The sequence below is a fragment of the Cyanistes caeruleus genome, chromosome 10, assembly GCF_971803275.1.
Source record: "Cyanistes caeruleus chromosome 10, bCyaCae1.hap1.1, whole genome shotgun sequence".
NCBI lineage: Eukaryota > Metazoa > Chordata > Aves > Passeriformes > Paridae > Cyanistes > Cyanistes caeruleus.
This window is the reverse complement of record NC_141710.1, coordinates 9,220,766-9,241,076: the sequence shown is the minus strand read 5'-3', so window position 1 is coordinate 9,241,076 and position 20,311 is coordinate 9,220,766. Positions and strand designations below refer to the sequence as shown.

Below are 20,311 nucleotides of genomic sequence, written 5' to 3'. Positions count from 1 at the left end.
TGAAAGCTTCCACCCTTGTTCAAGGAACATTTATATGAAATGTGAAAATAATACCCTGTTGTCTCTCCCTCAAATACAAGGAACAAGTAGTACATGAACAAGAAGTGGTTGGACTGGGTTATTAGTTAATAATATGTAATAATAATGTTAGTAATGATCTAACTGTCCATCTCTGGCTGAAGATTTTTTTTTAAAAAAAGTAAAAAAAGAAGTACTAATGTTTGAATTATATTTTTATTGATATTTTCACTGACTTGATTATATGCAGTAACCTGTACTTACTAAGGCTGTAACTCTATGTGTAAAAAATACCAAAAACAAAAACCCAAACCAAACAAACTCAAACTACAAAAGAGATAATTATGTAATTGTGGTCCAGATGTACTTAGGAAGTACAGGAAATTGCAGAACTTAACCTGCTGTCGTATCCAGTAGAGCTTTAGATTGCTCAGTGAAGAGTTTAGGCCCAGCAGACTCAGTGCACAATTAATTCCCAACATGGGAGCTGGTATCAACTAACTGACATACATAGGAAATGCAAAATCTTCCAGTGGGAGTTCTGCCCAGGAACTACAACTTCTGGCCTCAAACAAGCAGGAGGTAGACAGTTTGTCTGAAAAGCAGTTATATATTATTTCAGAAAATGTCATACTGACACTACAACTCTACATACAGGCACCAGAACTAGCACAAGAGATTATTGTCACTGAGCGACAATAATAAAATATTTATAATGTCCAGTTCAAATATAAACTATTCTAAAATGTAATCTGGTGGGATTTCAGTGAATGAGTAAGGAGACAGAAGTGTGAGGGTCAGAACTGGGTAGAGCTATCTGTCAGGGAGAGAGGAATTAAATAGTTTTTCTTTGCTAAGACTCGTCATTTTCCTTCTTTTAGCATTACTGAACACATTCTGGAGATAGATAAGAAATACCTATTTTGCTAACTTCACAGCTGAGGAAACTGAAGGAGAGTGATTAAATGTTGCATTTTCTGTGTAAGTAACTTGTGTCCCACAGAAAGTCTAACCTGGGATTGTTGTGTCTGTAATAATGCCCCAGAACTTCTTTGCCATCAAGGTCATTGATACTGCAGTGATAAAAACCCCACTAAAAATCAAGGCTGATATGTTTCGGATTCCCACTGTTTTCACTCTAGCAGTAGTATACTTGACTTTAATACCTGTTTTTTTGATTCCTTGGATGCTTTTCTATTTCTTGAAAATTATTGCATATGCTTGTGCTTTGAACTAAATGAAAACATATATGACAACTATAACTGACATCTTAAATACACTGATTTAAAATTGACAGTTATATCTTCCAGTAGCATTTCTATGATTTTGGAAACATTGTATGGTAAATTTCTCTTAGAAAAGTCAGTTCTCTAACACTGTTCATGGCTGAAGCAGGATGCATGGAAATAGTACCTGCTGCAGAATGCCAGGAGGTGCTAAGGTCAGATCTCTCTTGGGAAATGGTAATAAATGGTAGCTCAGCTGCTGTGTTCTGAAAATATTTGTCAGATAAAACTGTTACCTATCCAAGAAAGATTAGAATCTTCTGTGGCACAGATGGGAGCGTGTAACTGTCTGATCTAACATGTGATTAAGTATGTGCCAGTACCCAGAAAGCTGTAGCTTTAAAATGCAGCTCGTGCAGCATCAACAAAATTGTATTTGCAGTCTAAACAGGGAGCTATAAAGTGGTGTTGTAACAGTGGTAAATGCTTGTACTCTAGTGTGCCCCAAAGGTTGTCAGGGCGTGTTCTAGGGGACTGTAAAAAGGATTAGAGAACATGGAAAGATGTTTCTGTCAAAACAGGATTCACAGTAAATATTAATCTTCCATGTGATTCTAAACTGCATTTCTGGTGGAATCTTGGTGATGGCTCTCTGGTGCTTTAGTGCTCCCAAGAAGTACTTACTGAAAGTAGTATTTTTAAAAATCCTTGACTGCTTGGACAATTTCTTTGTATTCCTACCAGGCCACCTGTCCTTGTTTCCACCCTCTGTAGGCTTCCTTTTGTGTTTGAGTTTTTCCAGGAACTCCTTGTACACCCACACAGACCTGACATTTTTACCTGACTTCCTTTTTGTTGGGATGCCTCCTTCCTGAATTTCGAAGAGGTAATTCCTGAGTATTACCCAACTTTCTTGGGCCTCTCTTCCTTTCAGGGCTTTATTCAATGGTATTCTTACTAAGTAAGTATTCTTACTAAGATCCCTGAAGAGTGCAAAGTTTGCTCTCCTGAAGTCCAGGACAGGGAACTTGTGTGCTCTCCTCACTTCCCCAGGGATCTTGAATTCCACCATTTCATAGATCCCTTAATTTTTTTAAAAAATTTAAACTTTTCAATATAGTTTAATTTCCTTAATATTTTTTTTTTTTAGTTTCTCACTTGCAGGAATTTGTGGTGGGACTTGTGGGGGAAGGTGACTCCTGCATCAATTTTCTTTCCTAGGTTTGAAAATCGTTTAGTGTTGTTTCTCATGGGGCAACAGAGCTCTGGAGTCATGTGATTAAAAGCAGCCTCTTTTTGCCAATAAGCAGGCCTGTTAGAAGGTGTGTTGAGGGCAGAGCAAAGCTGTTTGTTGGCTTCTTTGGAAAAAGCAGTTTAAGGAATCAATTTGCAGCTTTTCCAGTTTCAGCATACAGTCTTGTAGTGTCCTTTTCCTCAAATTTCCAGTATTTTTTGTGTGTGTTAACTGATGACTCTGTGCTTTCTAACAGCAAAGTTGGGTTCTAGAGTTTGCCATGTGCCCAGGCAGTCTGTGCACTCTAAAGCCCTTTTGTAACACAAAATTATACTTTGTAAAGCCAAGAAAATGAGAGGGTGCTGCTGCTGCCCTCCTGAGAGGCACCATTGCCTCACTGGTCCCAGAGTCTGGGGGATTGTGACCAGCTGGCTGAGATGGCCAAAGGGTTGTGTTGTTCAAGTGCTTCAGGTAAAGCTGAGTCCCATTAGTCAGCCCTGGCACTGTGGACAGACTCCTCTGGGGCAGAGCAGTCCTTCAGTGTCCTGGGAAGTTACATGCAGTGACCTCTTCTCATCTGCCATACAGCAGAGACCTGGCTAGCAAAGGGCAGAAAGAGCAGGATCTCTTTCTGGGAAAGGGGACAATGACACCTTTTTGCTTCATGATTCCACCTCTTTGCTGGGAGGTATGAAAAGAGTTACTTCTTTTTGCTCTTCAGTAGCTTTGTTTAATATTAAGAGAATTGTTTACTGCTAACACAAAGTGTCCTTTGGAAAGGACATGTGTCTCCTTCTCCTTTGTTTGATTCTAAACAACGTGGAGAAGGAGGTTTTGTACCACGTTTTGCTGACTCCGTGTGTTCACGCTCACAGAGAGTCACTGCTGTTTCTGCTTGTGAAAAATTTGCTGAGGTTTGGGAGAAGGTAAGCAGGGGAATGGTGAGAACAGGGGATGCAAATATTTATCCTCCTTTCAATCATGGTTTCTCATTTAAAAATTACTAAGCAGCAAGTGGTTTGCCATTTCCTTTATTTTGCTTATTGGCACGTGAGTCTCAACAGTCATGGACCAATCCTGTGAGAAGATCTCTCTGAAGTATCTGGGATGAGCTACACTGAATGACATACTCCAAAGAGCAGTGGATCTTAGAGGCAATGGCTTTTGTCTGCTGTTTAGGTAACCAGCTTAGAAATAAAAATAATAAAAAGACTGTATCTGGATCATTTTGACTTCAGAATGACTGATTTCAGAATGGCTTTAGAAGTGTTATAAGAGTGGTAAAGAAGGGATCCCTTAGATGGCCCATCTGAAAAGCAGCAGTAAAGGAATGAGATGCAGGAGAAAACAAAACAAAGCTGTTGGTGTTGTGAGGAGCACTGGCAAATAAGCCTGTGGTAGATGTGTGTGGGATTTTCACGGAATGAGAGCAGTGGTGTCTTCCCCTAAGTATTAGACAATTTCTGAACTGCATCTTTCCTCTGCTAGCAGGACATCATGTCAGCCATGAGCAAGCCTTGGTAATTCCTGTGCTCTTAGCTGGGTTACCTTACCGCCCTGGCAACCAAAAGAACAAACTTAATGAGCAATATTGTAAAAACACACCATATAATAAATTAATATTTCATTTTTCTTCTAAAAGACAAGAAATTCCTTAAATAACATAAAACTTGTTACTGATATCAGTGCAGTGATCATCCTGGCACTGTTAAAAGGGTTTCTGGGGTTGTTTCACCAGAAATAATGCTCACGATTTGGAGATGATGGCACTAGTTCATGTTTTTCCCGTGCCATGGGGAGCTGTTATTATAGGGGAAGCTGGCAACTATATTTTGTTTTCTATCCATTCTGCTGGATCACATCTATTCAACCTCAGCTGTTTGTGTAAATATGTATATATACATTTGCATACATTTGAATCTCTTTATCCTGTATACTATTCTTAGATGTCTCAATGAATTAGAGAGAAAGAACTAATACACAATTAAGAACGAGTTTTAAGATTGTTTTCTATGTATATATTTAGGCCATGAAGAATTGCTTACTTGAACGTATCCAGTTCTAAGCTGTGTAGGGATTATTGTAAGCTATGTATATGTCTCTGCTGATATAACAATATAGATGAGGTAACACATGTGATGAGGGACATTTAAAAAAAATATAGCACAGGTAGCATTATAAAATACTGTTTGAAGATCTGAAGATCTTAAACGAGATAAAAAAGTCTGGTTTTCATACTCTAAACTTCTTAACTTCCTTACTGATATTTTTAATGTTTGGGGTTTTTTTAAATTAAAAATTAAATTTGGAGATTTTATGAATCCCTCTTCTTCCCTGTTGTCATGTCTTCAAAATGATTTTTTTTTTTTATGTCCACAACTACTTACTAGCAGAATCTGGAGACTTAGGCCTCTTTTTCATAGTTCTTAGTGAGAAAGAATGGGCAATGGTAATTAAAAAAAAAAAAGTAAAATATTTTTTGTTTGGGTGCTTGGAAAATCATTAGCATTGTGGCAGTACAGAAGGATTTTATACTGGCTGAACTTTCACTGAAATTTCTTTTATATGTCTAAAATACTGACAAAGAATATGTCTGCATATGAGAGTTAACCCCAAAATGTTTGGGGTTTGGATATTTCCACTTTTTTCCCCCCTTACAATAATATTTCAGTTGCATTCTCTTGAACTGCAGTCTTTATTTCTGTGCACCTCAAATAAAGGTTCCCTGTATCTTAACAGTTTTCTTCTCACTTCCTTAAATGCTATAATGAGAAATTTTTGTACCTACCTGTAGATCTGCTAAGTTACTGTAGGAGTATGAGAAATCAAATCCTCAAAGGCAGAGATTTGCACAAATTCTGGACCCTCACTTTTCTCTCAGCAGGGCCTTGCTGCTACAGCAGTGTCTGCTGTTAGTGAAAGAAAAGACAATTGGATCTGGTTTGTGCTCAGCTCACTAAAAGGAGGATCTAGAGCTGGAAATAAAATATGACCTTTTTTCTTTTTCTGAGCTCAAAGTTTCAGGTTATTTGGATGCAAAGGGCTTGGCTTGGCTGCTTCCAAGCTTTATAAACAATATTAGCATCTCTGTTTGGTTGCTTCCCCAGAGGCCACTGATACCCTCAAAAGGAGAATTAGTAGAGGCAACAATTGCTATTTTGGCAGCAGTTAGTGGTCAGCAACTTTACCTGTGCTTAAAATACAAAGTTTATGTTGGGGATTTCGAAGGGGTCTAAATGAGTTAGGCAATAAATGAAATTTGATGAGAGCTTTGTGCCAATGCTCCTTATGCTTCCTTGAAAGTTCCAGATTAGTTTACATCATTCTGGCCTCCTGGGCCAGCATGGTGATGAATCACTGTGAGAAACCAGACAGAGTTGCTGATAGGATTTCCACAGAAACCCAGGTTGAGGAAATACATGCATAGTTTCATTGCCCAGCCCTCTCTGTGGCTATGTTGCTCACTTTTTAAAAAGAAAAAAATCTGGGGCACATTTCTACATGATAGTGAGCATACACTGGCTTGGTTGGAGATGTTTTTATATCTGTAATGCTAAATAAAGATGCTCACTTGAGAGTTTTGTTTTGGCTGAGTCTGCCCTTTCAGAATGCATGTGTAACCTCTTTGTGAATTCCTGAAATAAAGGTATTGCCTAATGCAAAAGAGAAATTCCACAAATATGAAACTCTTGGAGTGTTTTCTACATCAGCCATTTCCTTTTTCTCTTGTGCAATGTGTATGGATTGTCATCATGATGTGGTGTGTGGTGACCAATGTGTGCAGGAGGCTATTAATCTTCTTCTTACAGTCCTGTGTTCATGTAAGATTTGGGAGAGAAGTGGAATTCTGTTCAAACACTCTCATCTTGTACTTATCTGCCCATATGGATCTTCAGCATGCACTCACAAATGTGAATCTACTTTCTGTATGTGTCAGCATGTTCATCCTTCCCTTACGCTCTGTGTAATCAGTCAGCTCATGGATCTTGATAGGCTTTATTGATCTATTCCCGTTATGGGGAAGGGGATTCATATTGTCCCGTGTGCTCAGGGTAAAGAGTATGGTGGAAACAATTAGGTCTGACCTACCACCTATGGGATTTAAATGCCTGTGAGCATGTGCTGTACTTTTAGATATGTAGATTTTGAGATAATTTATAGATCAAGATTTCATTCTACAACAACTTGCCAGACAGTGACGCTTGCAGATTTGTTATACTGCAGCTGAAGTTAAATAAGGGCTTAGCTGAAAAGGAGGAAACTCTTAAAGGCAAAAACATTGGAGGAAAAGTGATTTATCGAACTTTTTATTTTTATTATCTTTGCAATTATAAACTATCACATTGTATAGACTTTTTTCCCTACAATGTTAATATTCCCTCTGGTATATGTAGGGTATTTTTTTTCTGTGGTGTTTAAAGTCTGAGGCTTTTAGCAGTTTAATACAAACCAAAGCACCTATATGATGGGACTTGCCTTTAATTCTCTCTTAGATGGTTTTTTTTTCCCTGTATGCAAAATTAGATATAATTCTGAAGGCATTCTTAATTAACATTTTTTTAATCAATGGCTGGATTCTCTGGAGGATTTTTTTTTTTTTTCTATGCATCATTATTTTTTTCTTTCCACAGCAACTTCACAAGCAAATTAAGTAAACAGAAAGAAACACTTTGTGGATTTTTCTTGTGACAGCCTGCAAACCTGTGAACTTTTTTTTTTTATTTTTAAGTTGAAGCTGCTAATTGTAGAACTGTATAATTAATGCATTATCCACGACAACAAGGTTACACGGTTTGTGTTTAGCAAACATGCTTTTTCTGGAGGGTGGAAAAATACATAGTGAAAACTTATGGAAACACTAGGCTGTTTGTCACCACTTTGCATGACAGCCAGTCTCTCAGCCATCATTAGAGCTTTGTGACTAATCAGACTCTGAAAAGATACCCTGAAAATCGTCTGGAGCCATGGTGTCACTGAGTCCACAGCTCAAACCTGCTGTTTTCACCTTCCGAGATAGGCCATTGCAGGCAGATATTCTCAGAACTGGAATGTTTGCTCTGCTAATTGGCACATTCCTACTTAGATTTGGTAGGACATGCTGATTTGTAACATGACTCAAGAATTTACTTCTTAGTGGGTAATTGCCTCAACTTTCCTAAATCTTTCTGTTTACCAGTCTCCTTTCTTTATTGTGCCTGTCTACTACTCTTTCAGCATTTGTAATCTTCTTTTATTAGCTAGACATTCTTCTCATTATTTCATGTATTTTTCACTGGTTTGAGAATTTCTTTGCTCCTTGGCCTTTTCATAAATCAACTATGTTGATTTATTGTTGGTGTGTGCTGGAAGTGCTGGAAGTATTTCCTTTAAGCTTGCAGCAAATGATGTTGTATCAATGCTGACTTTATTACTGCAGTTGTAAAAACATTTTTAACAAATTGGATGATGCGTTCTGTATTCAGAGTTCAAATGCAGTTGTCAAGGGACTTCTCTGTGAACTGCATGCTTGAGAGCCCCAGAAAGAGTGTGACCTCTTCCACTATGAAAATTAGGAGATTATTAATGATTTACACAAGTCTTAATGCATTTCCCAGTTCAAAAATTGTTGTAAATATCATAGATTTCACTTATTTGGTCTTTTTTGGCAACTTCTGTTCATGTAATTTTTTCCCCTTTACGTCTAATAATTTAATTCTCTTGATTTTAAAATTGTAGTGAAAGGAAAACCATACTGCAATTCTTGGATGAGTTTTGCAGTTATTGCTATTGTCCTTACATGATTATTGATGTCTGAGGTTTCTTGGTGAAACACTTATGTCACTATTCCAGATGGAAATACCTGCAGGAAAACACTTCTGCTCTCAGGCAGTATTTACACTGAGTTTGCTATTCCCATGCCTCTGTGAAAGTGCTGGAAGTTCTACAGGTGGCTTTGAGAGCAGAGAGATTTTTGTCCTGTCCTGACAATTTTCTAATACTTAATTTGGTTGGCTTTTCCCAGAACGACTTACCTGGTGTGTCTGTGTTCATCAGCATTTAGAGTGTGTGCAGGGAGCCACTGAGCAGCACTGTGGGAGAAGGGAAAGCTTGCTCTGCTCCCTGCTTAAGATTGTGTCCCTATAATTCATTGCCTTTGAAAACCATCTTATCACAGCATCAACTCCTTAGCTCTTTAATACAGGATAAGCTTATTAGAGATAATCTGTTTACTGAATGTCCTTAGCACAAAGCAATCTAGTTAACAGCATCTTTTGAAGCTTTGTCTTCTGGATATATCTTTTAAACTCATCCCTGATTATTTATCTATATCTGTATGTTTAGATCCTTTTCTTTAGACTTGTATCTGCTTTGGCATGAAATTGCAGTGTCTGGTGAATACACTGATAAACGTAATACTCTTGTGGGGAAATAAGGCAAACCAACACCAAAATGATCTAGGGCAAATAATCTGTTCATGTTTCTTTAGGCTTCAAAATAATTTTTCTCCTCTAAAGACCTACACTGCTAGCAGACATTGCCACAGTCTCCACAGTGCTCCTCACACAGCAGCTTGTATGTCCAGATGTTTCCCATCCAACACAATGTCCTCCTTAACAGTGGAGGACCACTGCTTGAGATGGACAGAAGAGGAAAGGAAACCTGGCAATTCATCCTCAAATGGCTAGGCATTTTTAGAAAATACTTACAGGTCATTGTACTAAAAAAGACAAGATGAGGAAAGAGCATTACAAAAGAAGTGCTGAAGAATGAAAGGTGACAGCAGTGAGAAATGTAATAAAGTAAGCCCACTTTACCTTTGGATCTTCCTGACCATTGGAAACTGCTCAATAAAATTCTGCCTTGATAGTTCAAAATACTTTACATGTCTCTCCTGACACAGGAACAACTGCAGCAAGCAGTTACTGATGAAGGCAATGTTAATGTGATTAGTGCATGTCTCTGTGCTCCCTCTTTTCTCATGGAGTTTAGATCAGTTAAACAGAATTACAAATTATCAAGCAGCCCTTTCTCTTCATAGGAAAGACAGTCACAAACTTCCCAATAAAAATAGTGTCTGAGCATCTTAAGAAACTGTTTTCTCTAGCAGGCCCAAATTTGGGACACAAAGATAACTGATGGCAGTTTTCCTGTGATGAATTTCTAAAGTGACTGTTTTAAAACCTGTATTATGCACTCTGTATGTCTTCCTTAACCGATCCTTTAATTGCTAAGGAGGCCTGGATGCCAAGGATGTAACCATCCTGTCTGAAACCTCCTGAGGCAATCACAGATTTTTATGCTGCACTCAGGCTAATTTTGCTTTGGTGATTATTGTATCTGGTCAGGTCTTAGCATGGGATAAGCAATGAAAGTGCTGCAGTTGGAGGGAATTACATCTCAGGTGCAAGGAATACTAGATAATGCAAACTTGAATAGTGTCTTGTAGGCAAAAATCTTATGGTGTATTGACAAGGCAAAACAAGAACCTTGTCAAAGAGAGTTTTTATTTTGGATCTTTAATCTTCTTTCATTTTTCTTGGGATTATTAGATACATGCACAAATGCAGGTACAAGAGAGATTAGGCTGGCATTGATATTTGTGCACCAATGTGATATTATTTCAGATAGTGTTCAAAAGGCTTTCAGTAGGAGTGTTACTTACTTGGTAACATCATAGGTATATTCCACAAAGTTTATTCTTTATAGTGGAAAATATAATCATTGCAAGGGTGGAAAAACTTTTGTGTACATCAAGAGGAAAAAAAGAAAAAGAAAATAAACACTTCCTTGCCAATGTTTTTAGAAATGTAATAGCCATTCTTGCTGCTGTGGACTGAACATTGCTACCCAGTTAGAATACAGTTGCTACATGCTGCAGGAAAGTGAAGTGTTTCTTTGCAAGCACTTTAAAGCTACTATTGAATTTCTGTAAGTCCAGAGAAATCTAGTACCTCCAGCCTGTAAAACAAGCTTCTCTATTTGGCCTCATTAATGTTTAGTCTGTTTTTTCTTGGCAAAATTACTTCAGTGACAGTCTCCACCAGATTGACACTAAAGTGTTTTCTTTACTTGCCATCTGTCTGGACTGATTGGAAAAAGTAAAGTGGGGCTTGTTTAGAAAAATATATAAGCAATTCACTTGGCACAAAGTTTGTTATAGATGTATGAAAAGCAGCTGGGTCCAGCTCAGGAGGTTAAAAAAAATGTTTTATTGCAGAGGGATGACTTTTCATGTACAAGTTTGTGCACTAGATGTGTTCTTTCATTTAGCTTGCAAGAAGAGACTAAATAAATTAGCTATGACATTTAATTAGTTTTATTTGTGTTTTACCAGGTGACATACAATATTATGTGTGAAAAGGGATTTGATGTTTCAAATGCCAGTCAGTTGCAAGTACAACATGTAAAAGTAGCAGCATAGAGCTGAAATCTTCATAAACACTTCCACCTTAATTCGGCAAAGCACTTGAATACATCAAAGTTAGCTGTTTTACTGTGTTGATTCTGGTTTTTTTTACAGGTTTCTCTGACAGATTTGCAGCTTCTTAGCTGTTTTTTTTTTGTTGCTTTGTTTTGTTTTGTTTTTGGTGTTCTTTTTTTTTTTTTTTTGTTAACATTGAGAAAATTTGGCTAAAGATGGCTTAGAACATTAATGAAATCCTGTTCATGTGATTGTTTTCTCTAGATACTGGTATGTGTGCCTTTAAGTATATGTATGTGGAGAGAGCATAAGCATAATGCTGTTTCTCCAGCTGTGTGTATTGCTTAGCTTCACCCTTATTAGTATTCAAAATCCATTATGGTTAGAGGTCAGAATCAGTCTTTAAAACAGCCATGTTTGCCTTTTTCCGCCTCCTCCTCTGAGCCATCCATAGTTGTCTTCTGCTCTATTCTTACTCTGAGGCTTTCTGCATTTATTGGCTAAGTCTCTTCCATGCTGAATGTAAAAGCAAAAGACATTTTTCTGTGGTTTCTGAACAAGGGAGGAGGGCTGAATTCTAATAGCAGAAAAAATAGGAAATAAAAAATTATTTCTACTTTCTGAGGAACATTAATTCCTGGTGGGAATTCTCTACTGTGTATATTCTGCTTCTGCTTGATCACAATTCCTTCATTATTGTTTCTTATAGCAGTTTTAGGATGGAAATTATTTTTCAGACTCTCAGGTAGGAGGGGTCAGACCACAGTTTTCTGTATTTCTGTTTGTGGGGACTTTGTTATTTGTAGTATAGGGTACATAATCATTACAGCAGAATTATCAAAATGAGAATTTATTTCCCTCAGGTTAAAATTCTAGTGTGGCATCAGTGCTAAAGGCTAGTCCAATTTCTGGTTCCAGAAGTAAAAGAAACTGAGTTAGCCCTGCTGAACTACAATTTTACTTTGCGTTTCATAATCATAGACAACTATAGGTTATAGATAACTATAAGCATCTGAATGTGTTTTTAAATTTCAGGCCCTCTGAAATTTCATATTTATATGAAATATACATATTTATATGTATACACACTTGTTAACATCTTTAACTGAACTGGAAATATTTTGCACCGTTCTAATGCTTTTGTCTTCTGAGATTCCATTTTTGGAGGCATTACTCATGTTGAGTGGTAATTCCTGATTTAAATATGTACTACTCAGGCCTCATGGATTAGGTCTCATCTATTAGTGGACAAGAATTTTCCCCTGGTTGTGCATGTTTAACATTGCTAACCTCTTCTAACACTTGAAGATTGAAGACTGACTGTCTTAGGCAGCTAACTTTGGTTTGCTTAATTAGGAAGTATAGAGTGGTAAGGTGAAGTTCATCTTCTGATACAAAGATTGGCAGAAAAGATGTACCTGGAAATTATTTACAAATAGGTGAATATTTTCATTCATGAATTCAAATACTCAACTGTGTTAGACACTGTCAGTCAGCAAGCTAGAAATATCTGTATAGGAATTATTGGCATAGGTTGTACCTGCATTTTCTCCATGGCTGGATTTACAGGTGGGGTTTTTGCAAATTCTGTTGTTCAAAACCAGATGCAGCTGTTTTGATGCTTACCAATATATTGATTTTTTTTTTCTTTTGAGACTTTGATTAACATATAATTATTGTTGCCATTGTGCTTATTTTGCAGCATCTGTTCTACATGACATGTTCACTTTGTCTCATCTTGGTCTCTGTGGCATGTTCCCACTCAGTATTTTTCAAATATTTTCTGTTGGGTTGGATGATTCATGTTTTTGCTGGACTTTATTGGCTCAATTTACTGCTTTCATTACTGTTTGTTTTCACTTCTAATGTAAAGGCTTATTCCTCCTTTCTTCATTAAAATTATTACTTTCAGTACATAATGTCTTTACAGATGAATCAGCTATCTTCTCTAGATGGAGAGGCTAATTTTCTTTGAAATCTCATGTGCCCATATGGCACTAGATTTGTTTTTGTTATGCTTGTTTTCTGCTGTCATAGTTCTACTAATGGCAGTAGAAATATATTTATATAAAATTTATATAATAGTCCTTTAGTACTGATGGCACATATAGGAGCATCTTTTATGCACATAGTAGGACAGGGAGGTGTATATAGAAAACTTATGGCCTGTTCTGTGTGCCAAGAGCCCCCATACTATGAACTGGAATGATTTCAGCAAACTCTCTGACATACCAGTTCAGGAGATCTTATAACTGTAGTTTCATGTTTGCAAATCTAGCTAGTTTCATGGAGGAATTTGTAGGAATCTGCACCTTGTTCACTCAGTGTTACTGGTCACTGAGCAGTAATAACATTGCCGCCTCTTTACACAAGCTATTGATTGTTTTGCGCGTTGATGAACTGGTTTTGACTATATATGGGAGCTTCAATTCTTTATAATGAAAAGAATATCACACAGACACAAACCACACCAAACTAGACAAAAACAAGAGACATGATTGATTAGACTGGTAATCATGTGTGCTTTCATTTCAGAGCAGAGGCAGATGAAGTTTCTTCCTACACATGGCTTTGAAGAACGAACTCAGTTTCATGTTGTACATCTACCAAAAGGTAAGGGACACTCATTGTGATTTTTCCTCTTTGCATGAATAATTGGGTATGAACATAAACTTATGGCATAATAATATTTTTGACAGGTGTAGTGTGGGTAGAGGTGTTACAATTGTTCTTCATAGTGGGCTGCTATTGAGTTTCAGTCTGGTCAGGCAATGTTGAATTAAACTTGAACATCTTTTTGGTAGAGAAGGAAATTTTTGCTAAGTTTTCACATGATAGTTTATGAACTGAACAGACAAAGATTAGAGATTTTTGTGCAGTTCAGCCTTATAATTGTGTATGCCTGAAAAATTAAGCCTTTTACAGGGTGCAGTAAAAAAGGAAGTAAAATAACAAAGGAAAAGGAGTCACTGTTGTGTGTTTCAGGAGACTGTATTGAGCACGTGGCTCCAACTTAGTTCTCATTGTATGGCATTAGATGGTTCAGTAGTGATAGGAAATACCCTGGAGAGGATCTCAGATTATGTGCACTGTACTGTTTTAACTCACACAAAGACTGTCAGTAAGGACATCAGGTATGAATTTGCCAGGTTTCCTTATACTGCTCTAATCAAACAAATGTCTGGGCTTAGAAATGATTGGCTGAACCGAAACTATTTGGGAGCTGAGGCAGTCAAGGAAAAATGCTTTTTTTCTGAAACACTCTCTCAAGCAAGGACAATCTCCTTGGGTGGTAAATTTGCCTTACTCAGTTCTGGCACAGAGTTCTTGGTTCCTGAAATCATTTTGTCATCTATGTTCAGCTGTGAATGACCAGGAGCAGGAACCCAAGAAGCAGAATGGAGGCAGTGGATGGTATGGCCCCATGCCTTTATCTCATAACGTTCATCTTGGTCAAAACTAGTTTCTATTCTAGTTTTTTAGCTCTGGAAAATATAGAGTGGAGAAATCTCCCTTTGGCTTACAGAAAGATGTTCTGGTTTTCTTCCCATGCAGCTTTGAAAATCCAGCTGTGATTTCTAGCAGTTCATCCAGATCTCACTGTGTAATTTGTGTCATGACAAAAACCCTGCAGCCGGTTTTGTGTACTGATGCCGACGAGGTGGTTGGTAGACACGCTGTAGTGAGTGATGAATGAGCAGGGCTGGGTGCTGCAAACTCAGTACAAAATTTACCCTGGGGTTTCAGTTCTGGTAAGGGTTGTGGTTGCTGGAGATGTTTAGTCCTTAGGGAAACTAAATGCTGGTTCTTGTCTCCCCTAAACCAGTCTGTCAGTGTCATATCAACCTAGGACAGCGGTGCTGAAATTTGCACCAGGAGTGATTCCAAATGAGGTACTCCACTCACAGCCCAGATACCACTTACATCAGTGCTCATGTGCTGGATGGAGAGAGAAAGGTAACAGTCCATCATTTGCCAGGTTTTCATTCTCCTGTTTGCTTCCCATTCAACACTGGAATATTAGCACCTCTCTACAGACTTTTGACAGACCTTCTTCCATGAGTTTGGGAAGTGTTTTACTTCTTCCTCATCAAGTGAGAATGATAACATTTTTAATTCCTTCAGTATTTGAATTGCATATGTGATCCATAAGCTGATGCTTTTAGGGATCAAGGCATTTTGAACTTTCTGCTATCCTTTTCCCCCCAAAATTTTGCTTGCCCCAAGGCTGAAATCTGAGACTCATAAGAAAAACTAAGAGGGGAAAAAATGAAGCCAAATTCCCATAAATACCTTTTATAAATAGGGGAACAAAGGCACAGGAGACCACACAGTAGTTTCATGTCCAAGCCAGGAGACTCTTCAGATGATCCAACGTGTGCTCTAGTTATGAGAAAACACTGTCTTCCTCCTCAATTCCTTAGCTGGTTAAAGCTCCTTCTCTGTCCTGGAGTGAGATTTCCACGTACAGAGCTTCTGAGAATCACTACTCTGGGGATTACTGTTAACTCCAAAATGTGTTATTTGCACACTGAAGTACTTAACTAAGGAGCTTTTCTTTTTCCAGTTGCAGTCACTGGAGGCTTGATGGTAATAGAGCTGTCTTCTGCTCTCTGCCAAGTTTATTTTCCAAAAGAAATATCTGAATGAGGAAACAATGACTAAAGAGGATATGTGAACTGTCTAGCATACTGCAAAGGTCCTCATATTAAGAAGAGAGAGTAGTTTTGGATGGCTGAAGGGTTCATTATTATGACTAAATTTATCCTTTGTGAAATTGAGGAAAAAAAAAAAAGGGAAGTTTGCTATCAGAAAACACTTTGAGAAGGGATTTGGTGAGTCTTATGACCTGAATGGTTCCAAAGGGCAGAAGATCTTGGGAGCCACTCTCTCCATTGATGTGGATGCACTTTATAACCAAAGAGGTATTTTCCACTTCCCCACTTGTTTTTTAACTGATTCTGTGTTCAGCATCAAATTCATGTGTTAGTGCCAGGCTTAAAACAATGCCTACAAAATTTGGCCTAATTGCAATGCTGTTGGAAAAAAGAGGCAAAAAATGTTTTAAAACTGGGGGTGGTGGGAAGCTCTGAGGGGAGAGCTGAAGGTGGGGATCAGCCCATGTTTCACACCTGCTTTCTCAAGTCCTGCTAACAGTTTGCAAAGGATGGGGTCTGAGAGCATTGATTGCCCTGATGAGCTCCACCTGGGGTCTCCCACAGTGCCCTGGGCTCAGGAGCCCTATTTGAACCTAAAGTATTCCTCTTCTTACACAGTGTCTCTGCAGTGCTTTGCCTACTCTATTTCTGTTGCTGGGGCAGGAAACAACTTTTTTGTGAGGAGAAAATTAGTGGTGAGTCGACTTTAGTACTGTTTTTTTATCATCCTTTTAATTTGGAGCTGTTTGTTTTTGTAATTTGTCTTGTTAAATTAGTTCATGTCCATATAGCAGAATAGACTTTAGGCCAAACTGTTTGCTCAGGAAGAAAATGGGATGCCTCACAGAGGAGAGAGAGAAGATTATGTTATCTGCCAAGTTCCAGGCTCAGATGTAGAGTTAAAATGTCAGCCAACTGGGCCAAACCACAGCCTGTGATAAACTCTGCCCTTCCATGGAGATTGCTCTGTTTTGCTTAGTTTGGTAAGAAATCACCTCGAAGTAGCATGGAGTTAAGCTTTTGTATCTTCTCCTTTTCCTCTGTGTAATGGTTACTACACCTTGGGGCTGGGAAGTTTTTGTTTTGATTGAACAATATGCAGAGTGAAAATAGCCTTCTAAAGTGAATGTCTTTCCTTGTTCCTTTAAAAGCCTTTTCCTAATCCTTAGTACTTTTAACAGCCATCTCTGGGACCAGTGGCAGTGTTTGAAACCCACACAGGTTGTAATGTTTGAAACAATTTTGCTATAGTGCCTCAAGCTTCACCTGTGTTCTAATTTGGGGATTGAAAGCAGCTGAGAGCTGCTCAGGTGTGCTGCAACCAGGGGGGCTGGAGGAGCTTGACTGAGAGCTGCTGGGGCAAAAGAGATGCTTTCAAAACTGTACTGGAACTTGGACACTGCTTTACGAGGTAGCAGTTTTTCTGTGTTGAATTACACTAAACACGCACGTTGAACTGTAGGTGACTGTACAGAAATACACTTTCTAACAGCACTGGCAAAGGTGTTGAACCATTTGTTGGGATTTTGGTTTGTTATTCACAGATATTGTTGATTAATTTAATAGCCTTTACAGGTTGTCAAAATCAGTTTGAAGATTCTCAGATTTCCATGAAATTTGCTGTCAATAAAGGTACCAGAACCTGGTTTTTGGCCAATATATTTTACAAGGATTAGAGCAGTAAAAATGAAAGGAATCCTGTTAATCTGCCTAAACAGTTACTGCAGATATTTGAGTTATGGGGAATAGAGGTGGATTTATTTGTTAGTTGTTTTTGGGCGAGAAATATTTGAGAAAAGGCACTTTTGTATTCTATGCAGCTTGTTGTAAATGTCGATTGTATAATAATTCTACATTACACCACTAACCAAATGTTGATAGAATACACTGACAATTTCTAGTGGAGAATTTCACTGGCCACAGGGAGGTAAGAATGACTATTATAACACATAAGGGGTAGATTGAGAAATGGAATAAATTAGTGAAAACATGGCCTGGTGATGTTCTTGGGGGAGAGGCAGTGGGTTAAGTGCATCATGCAAAGGGGACCACATGCAACTGCAAGCCCCAGGAAATTAATGGAGTCTTACCAGGTCAAGACCCACCTAGTACAAATGCATTTGAAGTCTTTGAACGCACAGGGTTTTTTTTCTGCCATCTTAACTATTTCTTCTATTAGTATCAGCATAACTGGAATTCCTCATAGTATTTGTTCAACGCTCATTTCATCCTTTAATAAAAGGATCTGTCTTTCTAAAGATAAGCTTATTTTTCCACCCCAAAGAAAAAAGCAAGAATGCTTGACAGCTCCTTTCTTTCTTTCCTCTACTCACTATGCAGCAAATAATCAATCTTGGCTGAATGACATTTTAGAGGAATTACAGTCGTAAATGTGTCAGAAAAGTGTAAAATGCCCCTTGCATTTGCATGGGTGGGAAATCAGAATTTAGCTAAATATACATGTGGCTGAAGAAAGCATAGAAATAAAAAGGATCTTTTAACAAGAAAATTACAAGGCAGCTTTTTGAAGAAAATTGCATGAATGGTCACCACTGTGAAGATTTAAATGGGTGGCTCCCAAATAAATCCTTGAGAAGAGTGAGGGTGCCTAATTCTGGGTGGTGCCGAGTGCCCTTGGCATCAGGCCCCTTCTTAGAAAAGTGTCTTCTTGTGCTCTCTTTGCTGCTGCGAGATCAGACATCACATATCAAATATTCCTCTTTTGTGGGCTGGTCTGCAACTGTTTTTCTGTTCCTTTTGCCTTTTTTTTTTGGTACAATGTATTTACCATTATTTCAATAATAATGTAATAACATGCATTGATCCTTTAAGCGCATACAGTTTAAAGCTTTTTCCCAGTGGCACCTTAGCAGGCTTTGCAAACAGTGATCAATCAATAACCTTCACAAAGCCCTCTGCATCCCTCTTAGTTACGCAGTTCGGGATCTGAAGGATAAGGGTGTTGAAATACTTGGCCAAGGTCACACAAAGAGTTGGTAGCTGACTTCTTAAATCCCAGACTCCTATTTCAGACTTCAGACCACACGTCCTCCACATAAGCATGTTTATATTTCGGGCAGGGTATAGGGAACAGTCTTGCCACAGTGACTTTCCAGGTCAGTGACTATTCCTTCATAAATTCTAAGCTTTCCAAAGCCAAATGTCTGAAAATAAAAAATATGAGAGATGCTTCAAGAGTGAGAAAGCTGATGTTGCAAGGATGTAGATTTCTCACCAAGGGAAACCACTGATGTGTTCCAACATAATTTGGTTTGCTACCAACCAACAGGCTGGTGATGGTGACACTGTCTTTTAGTCAGCCTGTGTGAGGTGTTGGTTAATATTGCTACAACAGATATTCATTATAACCTACAGTTACCCACAGTTTATTCTGTTTATGCTGCCATTTAGTGGTTATTCATTAAAAATAAAATTTATGTATGGTTATTGGATGTGTATTTTGGCAGGGAAGTGACCTTGGCAGAAACATGTCTGGATCAACATTCAGCTAGCAGTCACTCTTTATGTTGTCATATAAAACCTTGTTAAATAATATTTTGTTTCTATCTTCAATTGCTGTTATATAAGACCAGTAATGAAAGTCTCCCAAAGGATTGGTAAATGGAGTGAGTTTTTCTGTACATTTTCTCTATAAAATAAAGAGCTAAGCCAATGACTGTCAACATTATTGCCTAGTTGAAGTGCTTGCTATAAACTCTGATAGTAAATTGTTTACTTTTAGATTTTTGCAGGTTTAAAAGTTCTCTACATTTAAATACAATTTGAATGGCTTTTGCAGAACTAAGGATAATTCACATTAAGAAAGTATTTAACTTTCATTTCAGTGAGACTACTCACATGCTTAGTGTTAAGTGGTTGGTTGAATTGTTTAATGCTCAGAAAAGACACTAAAAATAAAGCCAGGGAGAAATGGGCTTCAGACAGAGGACCAGTGCCAAAACTGATTGTAGTGGTGATATTTTAAGAAGACACCTTAATGTCAATGTACAATGTCATTGTGTTTTACTAATTTTCATTTACTTGATGTCATTCCAATATAGCCTCAATTTCACCATGCTTTTCCCTGTTTTTTATGATTTATTTTTGACTCTTTAAAACAAAACCTTTGCATAAAAATTGGTGGATGGAAAGCTGCTATAAAGCTAAGAAGGAATGTTGATTCCTGCATGGATTATATTTAAATATACTGGTACAAGTTATTGGTGGCTTGAAGATAGAAGAAGGCTAACTGTGAAGTCAGTTCATCAACATTATCAATAAGGTCTGATGGGTGCATTTGTGCTTCTAGAGGCAGATGTGTTACGTGGACAGAAAGAAATGGCTAATCAGCTTGTGGGCTGCTGAAAGCAGGGGTGGTGCAGAGACTGCTGTTCTTTGTTGGCTGTGATCACAGGACAGGGGCAGGAGAGCTGCAGCCTGTAGCTTCACTGGCTGCATGGACTCTCTGGGGAGCACCTAGAAAGTTTCCTCATGTATCTAAGAGTTTGGACAGTTGATAAGGTGAAGAACAGACAAGAAAGGGTCCCTACCACTGCTGGCTACGCTGACACATGAGGGTAAAATTCTATCCTCAAACGTTTTCCAAAACTAGGGTATATCTCCCTCTGTGGAACACCTGAAGCTGTCTCCCTTTGCTGAAGTAGCTAAGTAATTTGTTTCTTGAGTCAGGAAAACCTGCCATAGAGCTTTGGTTGTCAGGGGAATGCAAAACAAACCTACCAGAGCCTAAACATGCATTTCTCCCACCCTTTCA

The 20,311-nt window shown here is 38.1% G+C and overlaps 1 protein-coding gene across 1 annotated transcript in view; it reads left to right on the top strand.

Annotated features, from left to right (window-relative positions):
* LOC111933541 (uncharacterized) overlaps nucleotides 1-20,311 on the top strand; it is a 234,127-nt gene that overhangs the window by 64,934 nt on the left and 148,882 nt on the right. The window contains exon 14 of the mRNA XM_086844843.1: nucleotides 13,415-13,492. The gene's annotated coding sequence lies outside the window, so the exon portion shown is untranslated. The remainder of the gene's footprint in view (nucleotides 1-13,414; nucleotides 13,493-20,311) is intronic.